This window comes from Myotis daubentonii, chromosome 3, assembly GCF_963259705.1.
Source record: "Myotis daubentonii chromosome 3, mMyoDau2.1, whole genome shotgun sequence".
In the NCBI taxonomy this organism is placed as follows: domain Eukaryota; kingdom Metazoa; phylum Chordata; class Mammalia; order Chiroptera; family Vespertilionidae; genus Myotis; species Myotis daubentonii.
This window is the reverse complement of record NC_081842.1, coordinates 134,885,826-134,900,188: the sequence shown is the minus strand read 5'-3', so window position 1 is coordinate 134,900,188 and position 14,363 is coordinate 134,885,826.

Here is a 14,363-nt window from a genome sequence, read left to right as displayed (position 1 = left end):
CTTAAGGCAATATGTTTTTCAATAGGGTGGGTCAACTGTCTTGCCCCCAGGCAAGGCAAAGGTCTATGTGGGAAAGATGTCCTCTACTATGAGAGGGAATGACAGCCCAGGAAATTTGGGGTGTCTGCCTTCTGAGTTCTAACCCCAGAGTCCCTAGTTCTGGCTTCTGCTCAAACAGCTCCAGTCTACTTCACTTTCCCTCTGTTGGAGCACAAGGTCGGAGGCTCCATAGCGAATTTTGTGGGTTGGCCCTTTAAAAGGGTGCCTGAATTTTCAGCTGTCACTCCCTAGCAGACAGAACCCTGCTGATTTTCACAGGCAAAGTTATATGAATACCCTTCTCAGTTTTGATGCTCTCTGCTGGGGGACCCAGCTTTGGGATTAGATCCCAGAGTTCTCAGTGGCAACCCCCAACAGCTGAGATATCTCCCTGGGACTTCAGTTGCTGTCTGTGGGTGTCAGGCCAGCCCTTTCACTCCTCCTACCAGTCTCTATGTGGTCTCCACTTTCGGTCTTCAGGTATCAGGGTTTGATCCTGCAAGTTTTCCATTGCTTATTCAGGAAGTTTTTCTGTATTTTAGTGGTGATTCCAGTTTGTTCCTGGGAGCATGTCTATGCAGCATCCCGTTACTCTGCAACCATTTTTAATCTTCAGCAGAATTATTTATAATACTCCAAACTGTTCTGGATGCTGCAACCTGGGCTGCAGGACCTGAGAGGTGCCCACACCCAAGGCTGGAGGGTTAAATGGGGTCATGCTGAGTGAACACTGTGAGCAGAGTGGAGTCTGGAAGGCACGGAGGCTCCATTCCTGGCCTGCTGGAGCTCAATAAGCCTCAAACACACCACTGCACAGCAGAGACACTGCCTCCCAGACCTCCTCCTACTCACAGCCAGTGGGCTAAAGCCTGTGAGTCCATGAAGAGACTGAAGAGATCAAAATGACCCCTAAATCATCTTTTATATACATTTATATGTTATCAGCCTGTCCCAATCTTTTAGCTTGTTTATGGTATCTTCTGTCATATAAAATGTTTTAATTTTATGAAATTAAATCTTTCAATTCTTCCTTTTATGGCATATAGATTTTTTATCCTGTTTAAAAGGTCTTTCCCAATCTGAGATTGTAAAAACTCCTCTCCTGTATTTATCTTAATATATTTATAGATTTAAAAATATTTAGCTCTTATAACATTAGGAATCTATTTTTTTGTTCATACAGTTGATTAGAGACTTAATTTTTATTTCTAAAACATGTGAGCATTTAAATATTTATGCAATTAATAATGAACTTAATTTTCCCCCTAAATACATTCTAATAATCTCAAAGCTATTTATTGACCAGTTAACCTTTGCTTCAGTAGATTAAAATACTGTCAATAGCCTACACTAAATTCTCATAGATAAATGGCTCTGGTCCTTTATCACATTCCACACATCTCTTCTTATGCTTTTATCACATCACTTGAATCACTAGAGTTTTAAAGTTTATTTTTGTTAGAGTAAATTATTAAAATTTCTGTAGAGATTCTTGCATATTTTACCTTCTAGAGTAACTTTAAAATGAGCTTATGAATTCCCATAAGATTCTGTTGGAATTTTTTTTATTGGAAATACATATAATTTACAGAGTAATTTGAAATATGTTCATTCTTTATTACTCATTTTGTCATTATACTATCATTATAACTAGAGATAATTGGTTCCAATTTCTGAAAAAAATAATAATTATTGTCTTAATATTTAGTGATTAAGGATTACATAAAATAACCAAAAATGTGTGTTGTATTTTTTGAAATAAATGTTATTATCACCTAAAATATGTAAACTGTTATAACTATATTGTTTTCTAGCTTTTTAAATTGGAATAATTTTAGACTTACAAAAAAGTTGCAGAGTCCCTGTATACCTTCACCCAGCTTCTACAAACATCTTGCATAACCACAGTACAAAGACTGAAAGGAGGAAAACAACACTGATATAACACAGTGTTCTGCTTCACAAACTCCCTCAAATTTCACTAGTTTTTCCATTTGTGTCTGTTTTGGTCCAGGATTCAATCCTGAAACTAACATGAGATTTAATTGTCATATCTCCTTAACGTCTTTTAATCTGTGACGGTTTCTTACTTTCTTTTTCATGAACTTGACACTTTTTTTGCCTGAGTCTACACACATTTTATAATAATTTTTTATTGTTGAAAGTATTGCATATGTCCCCTTTTCCCCTCCATTGTCCCCGTCTTACCCCCCCTCCCCCACCCTGCCCTAGGCCTTCAGCACTCTATTGTCTATGTCCATGGGTTATACATATATGCATACAAGGTCTTTGGTTGATTACCTCCCACCCACCCACACACCCTCCCCCACCTTCTCTCTGAGATTCTGCACTCTGTTCCATGCTTCCATGTCTCTGGATCCACTGATGAACTTGACACTTTTGAAGGGTACTGGCCAGTCATTTTTAAAATACCCCTCAATTTACATTTATCTGATATTTTCTCGGGATTAGTTGGGATTGTGCATTTTTGGTGAGAATGCAGAGATGATGTTGTACCCTTCTCAGTGTCTCATATTAGGTGGTAAAGTATGTCCCTATATTTTATTATAGATGGCATTAACATTGACCACTTGGTTATGGTAGTTTTTCTTGATTTCTCCACTATGAAATTAGAATTTTTTTCTTTTTAATTCATAATTATTTTGTTGGGAGATACTTTAAGAATATAAAAATATTCAGCTTAGTTTCTCATCATGGTTTTGACCACTAATTTTAGCATTCTTCCATGATTCTTGTTGTTTACCTAAAATGGTCATTTTCTATTTACCTCGTTTCATTCTTAAGTATTTATTAACTGGAATTCTATTGTAAAAAAAGAGTAGTTTCTTCTTACTTACTGATTGAATGCTATAAGTATAGACTTGTGGATATTTATTTTATTTTATTTTATGGGTTATAATCTGATATTTTGTCACTCAAATTATTCCAGCTTTAGCCATTGGGAGCATTTCTAAATTGGCTCCTGTGTCCTTCTGACATGGCCCCATCATTTTTCAAACATGCCTTTACTTTGTTGCACTCAAATATGTTCTGAGCTTGTCTTGTATGTTCCCTGTCACAGTCCTGGAAACAATCCTTCCTTTAAGAAGCCTTGGTTCTTTTTATTAGAAAATAGTACTTAGAATCAATATCTGGGTTCTAGGTGGGCTAGTTACTACTGGGTTGTCATTATTTCTAGGTCCTCTCATCAGACAGAGCTAGGGAATATATGTGTGTATACTAACCATGCATATACACATATCTTTATCTCTTTGTTCGTCTGTTTATATATTAAAAACCATGAGTTTATGCAAACATCTATAGTTTCAATCCAACAGCACAGTGTTTATTCTATTCTCTCTCTCTCTCTCTTTCTCTCTCTCTCTCTTTCCTTACAACATTTTCTCCTCTAAAATTGAAAAACCTAGCTCCCATTATCCACAATATGTATTTTTTTTTCAATGCTTGTATAGACATAAGCAATACTGTGGACTTTCACAGTTAGAAAGACTCTTGGATATTATTTGGTATAATTCCTTCATTTTACAAATGAGAAAATCCAGGCCAATAGTGATTAAATTGCCAAAAAGAAGAAGTAAAGTACTAGAAAAAATAATGATAAATGTCAGGATTTTAAATTTTAATATTGTGTATACTTCACAGGAGGATTTAGAAAGGACAGGAAATATAATGTCAGGGAACTGCAAAGAAGCATTAATTCACCCCCATCCCCACTATTGCTATAAAATGAGACCATTCTGGCTAAAAAAGTCAGGCATTTGGTTAGCATGGCTTATGTATATAATATGGCCAAAGGCCAAAATAATTTAACACACTACTCATGTGGTGTTAAGACAACCTCTGGAAAATGGAAGAACTGAGTATTCTGTTACCATGTCTAATTTGTATAATTATGGATACAGCAAAATCCTCAGAGGTCATTAAAGTTTATAGATCATGTTACATGAAGTAAATATAAAGGCAGAATTTTATTTCTTTTTTTTCCTTATAAATATCATTAACATCTTGTCTTTTGTAACTATATATTAGTCACAGAGATTTAAATTTCTAAAGATGAGAAGAGCAGAATATTAAGTCTCCTGGAAAATCACTTATTTTGTGAGCATGAAAATTGACAATTATATACTGCTAATGTGACAACTCACTCATTAAATTCTTCGTGTTTTGTCTACTCTCTGCGATGAAAAGTTTGGATCTCTGGTTTAATGATGCCCCAGAATTTTGATTTTTTTTGAGTGACCCAGTGCTAGACTGGATTAAAGGAGGTGTTTGCCCCCCACTGTCAAGATGGCAATGGGAAAGATGGGAATTGAAAAATGGAGCTCTCTCTCTTTTTTTTTTTTTGTAAAACAATGTCACATGTGATAGTCAGGGTCTAAGGTTGTTTGGTAATACAACATATGTATGTTGTGGGTTAAAAGCTAAATTCCACATATATTGTTAATTCTCTAGGAAACAATTTCCAAACAATCAACCTGGAACACAAATCATAGGTTGGTGACACTGTTGGTGACTCATAGGTTGAGTTCTTGAGTCCCCATTAGGATAGAATCCTGAGAATTATAATTTGTGAATTCTTAAATCTTTATTCAGACCCTCAGTAGATTTCATCCATGCCTTGGCTTGAACAAGCTGTAGGAAATGGCAAATTGGATCATTGCCTTGGCCTTTGATGAGCTTGCAAAGCTGGTGAGTAAGCCCTGATTCTCCTTGGGTGTGAAGAGCATAGGAGCACAAGTGAAGTTAAAGACTTCATACATCTACAATCATCTTACAAATTGTCCTGGTCATCTTCAAAAGGACTACTTCTTCCCAGTTTCAGACTTCCATAGTTCTGAAAATTATCTTCTGAATTTCTCTTCTTCTAAGTATACTTGATACATATTTTGACTTTATGTCATTGGTAATTGAATATTTAAATGGAGATGAGTATATAGAGTGATTATAACCAAGAGCACACTCTGGGGATATGAATTAGTCATAAGTCTTTATCCTAATTCAAGATATTTATGAACATTAAATTGAAGATGTGGAAACAGTCATTTGCCTTGTTTGATTTAAGGAATTGGACATTATTTTTTTTGTTTATCTTTATTGTTGAAAGAATTACAGAGGTCTCCTTTGGTGTTTTGTTGTTGTTGTTTTCCCCATTGATCCCTCTCCACCCCACACCCACCCCTCCCAAGGCTTCACCTCTCTATGGTCTGTGTCCATGGGCTATGCATATCTACTGGTATCCTATCTAATAAAAGAGAAACATGGTAATTGGCGTACGACCGATACCCTTTTCATTGGCTAATCAGCGAGATATGCAAATTAACTGTCAGCCAAGATGGCAGCCGGCAGCCAGGCAGCTTGAAACTAACATGAGGCTTGGTTGCCTCAGTGACGGAGGAAACCAACGTTCCCCGACTGCCTGCCGCTGCCTCTGAGCTTGCAGTTTAAGAAACTCTGTAACAAATATGCCCAACTTCAGCCAGCAGATTCGCAACATTGTAAGCAAAGGCCAGAAACCTACTTTCAGCCGGAGGCCTAAGAGCTGGAGCCAAGCCTCAAGCTAAAGCTGGCCCAGAATTAAAAAAAAAAAAAAAAAAAAAAAAGGAAAAAAGGAGCGTTTGGGAGTTCAGTCACCCCCAGCCTGAAAACAGCCCTCAGCCCCTCACCCAGACTGGCCAGGCACCCCAGTGGGGACCCCCACCCTGATCCAGGACACCCTTCAGGGCAAACCAGCCAGCACCCACCCGTGCACCAGGCCTCAATCCTATATAGTAAAAGGGTAATATGCCTCCCGGCACCGGGATCAGCGTGACGGGGGCAGCACCCAAACCCCCTGATCGCCCTGCGGCTCTGTGTGTGACAGGGGGCGGGGCCCCAACCTCCCTATCCACCCTGCTCTGTGCCTGATAGGGGGGAGCTCCCCCCCCCCCCCACGGGCCCTGCTCTGTGTGTGACGGGGTAGAGCCATAACCTCCCCTCCCCATCAGCCCTGCCCTGAGTGTGAGAGTGGCGGCGCCCCAACCCCCTGATCCTCCCTGCTCTGTGGGTGATAGAGGGCAGCACCCCAACCCCCCTGATGGGCCCTGCTCTGTGTGTGACAGGGGGTTGCTCCACAACCTCCCCATCGACCCTGCCTTGAGTGTGACAGGGGGCGGCGCCCCAACTCCCCAATCAGCCCTGCTCTGAGCCCGACCAGGGGCTGCACCTAGGGATTGGGCCTGCCCTCTGCCACCCGGGAGCAGGCCTAAGCCAGCAGGTCGTTATCTCCTGAGGGGTCCCAGACTGCTAGAGGGCACAGGCCGGGCTGAGGGACCCCCCCTCCCCCCCCGAGTGCACAAATTTTTGTGCACCGGGCCTCTAGTATATATATAAAATCCTAATATGCAAATAGACTGAATGGTGGAACAACCGAACAACCAAACAACCAGTTGCTACGATGTGTGCTGACCACCAGGGGGTGTGCACAGAACATGGAGGGTATTGGCAGCAGGCAGCAGAGCACAGAATATGGTGGGCATTGGCCGCAGCAGGATGGTGGAGAAAATGAGCAGGGGTGCCAGACCAAGGTGGGGAGCTGGTCGCTGTCATGGGGAGAGCCTCTGGTGGTTACTGAAAATTCTTTGTTCCTGCATGCTGCAGTCCCTCCCAGTGCTTGCACTTGCTGCCAGCGTTAGCCCCACTCGCACCCGCTGCCAGTGCCTAGCGCCGGTCCCGATCACTTGGTGCTGTGGGCCCCCAATCACTCCTTAGGGCTTCTCCACCTCCCCCTGCTCCTGAGTGGTGATCAGGGCAGCAGCGGCTGCATGTACCCGCTGATGGTGCTGGCCTTGCTCCCATCCACTACTGGCACCAGCCCCAATCACTCTGTGCAGTCAGCACATGGGAGCAATGGCAGTGGCGGAAGTGGGGCTGCCAGCAGACAGGGGACTGGGGACCACGGTGAGAGGGGCTGGGAAGGGGCATGGAGGATGAGCCGTGACCTGCCTCTGTGCCCATGGAAGCCTTGAGACCCACAGTTCCTTTCAAGGTGCACAAATTCGTGCACTGGGCCCCTAGTATGAATATAAGTTCCCCTGTTAATCTCGCCTTCTAACCCCAGCCCCACTCCTGTCTTCCCTCTGAAATTCCTCAGTTTGTTCCATGGTTCTATGTCTCTGGATCTATTTTGTTCATCACTTTATTTTGTTCATTAGATTCCACATATGAGTGAGATCATGTGATACTTATCTTTTTCTGACTTGCTTATTTCTCTTAGCATAATACTTTCCAGTTCCATCCATACTGTTACAAATAATAAGAGTTCTTTCAAAAAAAACAAAAATAAGAGGAAGAAGAAAAAAGATGGACATTATTTTTAATTGTCCAATTAAAAACAAGATTTATAAATTTTCCATCTTACTAAACATAGAAGGGTTTATTGCTTAAATAATTATGAAATCAAAATTCTTACCACTGAATAAGTAGTAGCTTTATTAAAGAGAAATTTTATATTGTAGAAGATATTAAATCTTTTTTAGAAACTATAATAATTTTTTATGTTTGGAATTTTACTGAGCCCCTTTCATATTTTTCAAGGGCAAAAATATTTCTCAGAGGATGTCTTTTCTTCCTTTCAATCCAATAAAGTCAAAATGTTTATAACAAAGATATAAGCTTCAGACAAAAAAAAAACAACCCAAAAAACAGAGACAGTTATTTTGAGGAATAAACCAAGAAAAGTATATTCAAACACATATGCCTGTACAGTATTTGCAATAATAATATAATGAACAGCAGCAAGTTTTCTTCCAAACAGATTGCATTTTATGTGTTTTTCTCTTTTCATATCTGTCAACATGAGAATGTTTCTCTTTAAATTTACAGGGATCCTGACTGCTCAAATTGTTCCCATAACTACCATAAACATCAATGGGACTCAGGGTGAGAGAAGAATAGTCCCCAGAGTACATCTATGTGACATTCTAAAACTGGTCCTATGAATGTTATTGCATTACTAATCTCATTTTTGAAAAGTTTCATATCTGAAACAAAAAATCAACTTATAGTAAAAACATTTGTAAAAGCAGAGGTCTCCTTTGGTGTTTTGTTGATAGTAAGTATAAACTCTTAAAAGAGCTGGAGCTGATATACAACATTAATTGAAAATATTCAGGAGGAAAATATGGATACTATTTCAAATCTTACCAAAAAAATGATTTTGATCTAAGAATTAGAATTTGGAGGATGAGAAGTAAAGTGAATGTTCTACTTCCCCCCCGCCATATGCTCTTGTTTAGAATGATTCTTAGACAATTATTTATCGTCAATAGATCTAAGTGACTAAACCTTTATATTTTTACAAATGCCAAGATTCTAGCATGTTTTAAATAAAATCTAAGTCACTATTATAATCATTTCCATATTTTAAAATGGAGCTTTTTACAAATACGAATAAATATACAGGGTTAAAACGACTTATGAGAAGTCTCTCCTAACTGCAAATATATCTTTGAGGGTTCAAGAGATTTTTTAAATGAGCATTTTTATGTGTGTTTATTTTAATGATAGCCTAAAAAGTGACTATATAACATTTGTATGACTTTTTTATACTAGTAAGCAAACATCCTATATTAACCTAATGCTTCTATTTATATACTAGAGACCCGATGCATGAAATTCATGCAAGAATAGGCCTTCCTTTCCCCAACTGCCGGCACTGGCTTCCCTCTAGCACCTGGGACCCGGGCTTCCCTTGCAGCCCTGGCTTCGTCTGGAAGGATGTCTGGAAGGACAGGGCATCTGGTCTAATTACCATATTATGCTTTTATTATTATAGATGGGATCACATTAAAGCCAAGAAGTTCTGCTCTGATGGCTAAGAACAACTGAACAGAAGCAGCAGATAAATCCAGAGCAGGTGAAATCCAAGTCGTACATGGGAAGGTTTCTTGAGAGGTGGGCTAGGACTGAGTCATCACCGATCCGTATGTGTACAGGCTTGTGAAACTCAAAAGAGTTTCTGGTGCAAGATGATGAACAGAGCACACCTGAGAGAGCCCATTAAAGTAGCAGTATTAGAATTTAGATAAAACACAACCTTCAATAATAAAGAGAACAAAGGGGTAACATTGAAGTTAAGAGATTTCAACAAAATATGGAAAATTGTATGAAGAGTGTTGACTGATGATGGAAAGCAAAAGAAGCTACAGCCTAAAACACATGCAGATTTAGGTATGAAGAAGGCAAGAAACAAGATATAAGGCTGAAAGTTTGAGACCGCCCTGGTTTTAGGCTGAAAGTCCCACATCCCAGGAAATCCCTCTGGGACAGTTGTCACCTTAGCTGAAAGCAAGGGCATTGTGTAAAAGTTCGTATATAGATTGACCTACTTCCCCATTTCTTCCTTCCACAATCATCCTATATAATATAAGGCTAATATGCAAATCGACCGAACTGCGGAACGACCGGTCACTATGATGTGCACTGAGCACCAGAGGGCAGACGCTCAATGCAGGAGCTGCCGCCTGGTAGTCCGTGTGCTCCCATAGGGGGAGTGCGGCTCAGCCAGAAGCCAGGCTCATGGCTGGCAAGTGCAGCAGCGGTGGCGGGAGCCTCTCCCACCTCCGTGGCAGCACTCAGGATGTCCAACTGCTGGCTAGGCCTGTTCCCCAAGGGTTCCCAGACTGCGAGAGGGTACAGGCTGGGCTGAGGGACTCCCCCCACCCCAGTGCACAAATTTCGTGCACTGGGCTTCTAGTGCATTTATAAAGAGAGAAAAGAAATGCAATAAACTGGCTGAACTCTTAGTATTGGATGTTTTGATAATTTTAATTGGTTTTATGCCCTTTGGTAGTTTATAATTTCTTTAAGATGTAATTATAAAATATAAACTATTAAATTATACTGTACTTAAGTATCTAGTAATCTTGAAGCATAATGTCATTTACATAAAGTAGTAATTTTATTGTAACTGATAGAATACTAACTTATATTCAGGAATATGTAATCTTTATGGTGTGTTATGCAGGTAGCATAGTCTTGTACCATAAATTTAAATATCTATATGGATAAAACTCTTAATATATTTTATATATCACAGTACCTGATACATAGTAGATCTTATTAATTATTTATTAATTTGAGTGAAGTTGTAGGCAATCATGCAGAAATCTTCAACAGTGGAATTTTGGTATCAATGAACTAATCATTTACTCCCTTACAACCCTAAACAAAATCACTTGGAAAACATTTACATTAGAATAGACACATTTTCCAGTAAGATTTTTATTTTTTGTGTTTTTCTTGTCTGTAGATATACAGTGGGGCCTTGACTTACGAGTGTCCCGACTAACAAGTTTTTCAAGATACGAGCCGTCTCTTGGCCAATTTTTTGCTTTGAGTTGTGAGCTAAAATTCGGGTTATGAGCCAGCTTCAGATACCCCACCGCTAGTTAGCGCAGCGAACGTCACAGTGAACGCCACAACCTCAGCCCAGCATCACTTGTCTCACTCGTTCACAATTGATTTGACATACAAGTAATTTGAGTTACAAGCTCCGTCATGGAATGAATTAAACTCGTAAGTCAAGGCCCCACTGTATTTTTAAAGGATAAAGCCTGATGATCAACCTAAAATAGAAGTTTATTTTTATTATCTTCAATAGTGATCCAAAGAGGGTGGAGGTTTTAAAAATATTCACCTGCATATTTTTTGCAGTGTGAGTAATATTTGTTGGATGTATTATAGCCAAATAAAACACAAAATGTAATAACTCAGAAATATGAAATACAGGTTTAAAAAATGACTGTATCAATAAATGTAACAGATAAGTGGTTAATATTCTTAATGGCACAGAAAAGACTTTGAACATCAATAAAAATTTACCAAATCCCCAAAATTAGACAAAACTGAGCATTGTCCATAAAGACACTAAGTGCTGTTTAATATTATAAATAATCAAAGAAAGGTAAATTAAATTACAAAGCCATTGTTATCTGTTAAATAGGAAAAAATAAGATATTGATAATCCTTAATATTTTGAAGCAAGACCTCTCATTCACAGGCACACCTTTTTTGGAAAGCAACTTTACAATATGAATTAAAAGTCATAAGAAATGTTCAGATCTTTTCCCTCAACATTTCATCTTTAGCAATTTGCCTTAAACTGTTAATTGGAGATATGTACAAGCATGTTCATGCGAAGATGAAAGATTAGAACCAACATAACTTCCAATACAGGGATGGTTATTTATTTGATAAGGCAATTTTGTGCAGCTCTTGCAAGCCATGTTTTGAAGACAAATTACTGATCTGATACACCATTTGCTCTCCAGTATTATATAGAAAAAATAAAATATAGGTAAGTCCAAATACAATAAGGTCTCAATTTTGTTAAATATAGAATGGGACAAAAGTAGGTTTACAGTTGTTTATATGGAAAATAATAATTAATAAATAATAATGCAGGAATAAACTCTGTGCTTCACTACTTTAAACCTACTTTTGCACCACCCTGTATATTTAAAGAAAGAGACAGATAGATAGATAGATAGATAGACAGATAGGGTAAGGAACTGGGAGGATATATACCAAGATGTAATCAGTTCTTAATTATAAGAAATAGGATTAAAATTATTTAACTTTTCTTCTTTTCATTTTTCTATATCCCCAAACATTTCATCAGTAGACCTTTATTTTTAAAAAATCAAGCAAAAGTTATTTACCAAAGATAATTTATAAAATATCTATTTGCTTTATTTTAAAATTTAGCAAAGATTATTTATAAAAGCAAATAATTTGTACTATTGATAAACCTATAAAGCAACAGAGATTAGTTTATACTGTTACTGAAGCTCGGGAGGAAGAAGTAAATTAGCAGTATTTTATGGGTATAAATCTAGAAATGTGTAAAAATTTGTTCCAATAAAGTTTATTTTTTTTTCACCTAGCAATTCAATTCATTGGTCTTTATCTTAAGGGCATTAAACATGCACTGAAAGATTTATATACATGAATGTTAATTGCAAACATTTCAAACAATTTAACACTAACAGTAAATGAATGGTTAAATAAAAAATAATAGATTCATTTGTTGGTCATTAATTAGAAATCATATTGTCAAAAATTATTCAATGACACAAAAATAATTACAGAATTATATTAAGTTAAAAAGGTAGACTACAAAATAGAAGTAGGAAAATATTTTTATTTTTTTATTTTTATTTTTCTTTAATATATTTTATTGATTTTTTTACAGAGAGGAAGGAGAGGGATAGAGAGTTAGAAACATCGATGAGAGAGAAACATCGATCAGCTGCCTCCTGCACTCCTCCCACCGGGGATGTGCCCGCAACCAAGGTACATGCCCTTAACCGGAATCGAACCCAGGACCCCTCAGTCCACAGGCCGACGCTCTATCCACTAAGCCAAACCGGCCAGGGCGGAAAATATTTTTAAATAAATTTTTAAATACTGGAAGAAAATACTTCAGAATATATTTAGTAGTGCTTTCTGGATAGTGAAATTATAGGTAATTTACAAAAATCTTATTATAATTTTTGTCTTTAAAAGCACACATATAAACATAAAAGCAAAACCAAAATCTTTTAACCACTTTAAATGATATCTCTGAATTCCTTAGCATGTCACCTAGGCCTAATGCTAATCTAGACTCTGAGTAATCTCCAGACACACTCCCCACCATCACCCAATGGTACTTTGTGCTACAACCAAGCTGATGAATTTGCAGTTCTCTGAGCCAGTTGGGTTCTCCTGTTGCAGGCCTTTGTGTTAAGTTGTTTTGCTTCCAAGAATAATTGCCAATCTTTTTCAACCCATTCTAGTTACTGATTAAATAAACACACCAAATATTAGATTATGTATCACCTTCTAGGGAAACTTTCCAGATCCTTTCAGATAGTTAACATGCCCTTTCACTCTACTACAATATTACAGTCTATGTTATTCTCTTAGAGCACTTATCATATTGTTTTTTAGATTATTTTTTTGTCGGATTCTTTTGCTAGTTTTTGAAGCCTTGAAAAAGTAGGGTGAGGGTCTTCTGTGTATCCTATAGAAGCTTGTAGGTATGTAGGTACTCAATTATAGGAATTCAAATAGTTTTGAATTAAAGGTACACAGTTTAAATTCCTAAATGCATAATCACCCATCAAACCAATTACTAGCAAAGCCAAGTCACAGGGATTCATTATTCTACTAGAATTTTTTGCAATATGAATTACTTTACCAGCCTATGCCATATTTATTAGTGTCACAGCGTTCTTTATCTGTACCAGCTTATTGAAGCAGATGGGCTACTAGTAAACAGAGTGCAAGTAAAAAGAAACGACTTTTCCTCCCTCCTGCTTCTACAAAGCCTGCTCAGCGGACCCTTGTCTTCTTGCGCCTGGGAAAAGTACTGACATGTCCTAGAGCTTTCACCTTCTCTCTCAGATAATAACAAGGCATCTTTCAGAAGGTAGGAAGTCCAGCCAGCGTGATGTCAAAATGCCAAGTTCTCAACCTACTGGAAACTTTTCCTTCCTCCTAATTCAGGTCTGATTACTCAACCGATTTGAAACCTCTTCCCGAGATGGGGTCTAATTTAGTCAGAGACCTGCGGTGCGGAGGAAGGGTGATGTCAGTTTCCTTTCATTTTCTTTTTTGTCTTCTCTCTCCGTGCTGCTGTTTGGGGGCCCTCAAGGGTCAGCGCTGGAGAGGGAGGCGCGTGAAAGTTGTCCTTGCTGAGGACTGTTAGGGTCTGTGATCCTGGTTCCCAGGGCTCATAGGTTCCAAGTGCTGGTTCTTTCTCTTAGGGGCTGTTCTTGGGATTTATTGCAGACCCTCTTCCAACTTCCCCATCTATCTCAGGGGTTTACTCTCCAGTCCCTAGCCTGGTGATGGCTTCTCTAACTGGCTATTTGTGTCCAGCTTCTGCTCTCAGCTTCTGCATCTGGCGATTCGCCTCCAGCCTCTTACTTGCTAAGATTATTTCCCTTGGCAAGACATGCTCTTAGGCAAACTCATTTTAGAGCTAACCTATGGCTTAACCTTCTGCAAGTGACATCTGTCTATGGGACACACACACACACACACACACACACACACACACACACACACACTTCTCTCCTTACACAAACGCTTCCTATGGCAGTCCTTTATGCTCTGACCGCCCAGTGCTTCTTTCTTTAGCCATAACCTCTTTCCTTTAGATCAGTGGTTCTCAACCTTCTGGCCCTTTAAATACAGTTCCTCATGTTGTGACCAACCATAAAATTATTTTCGTTGCTACTTCATAACTGTAATGTTGCTACTGTTATGAATCGTAA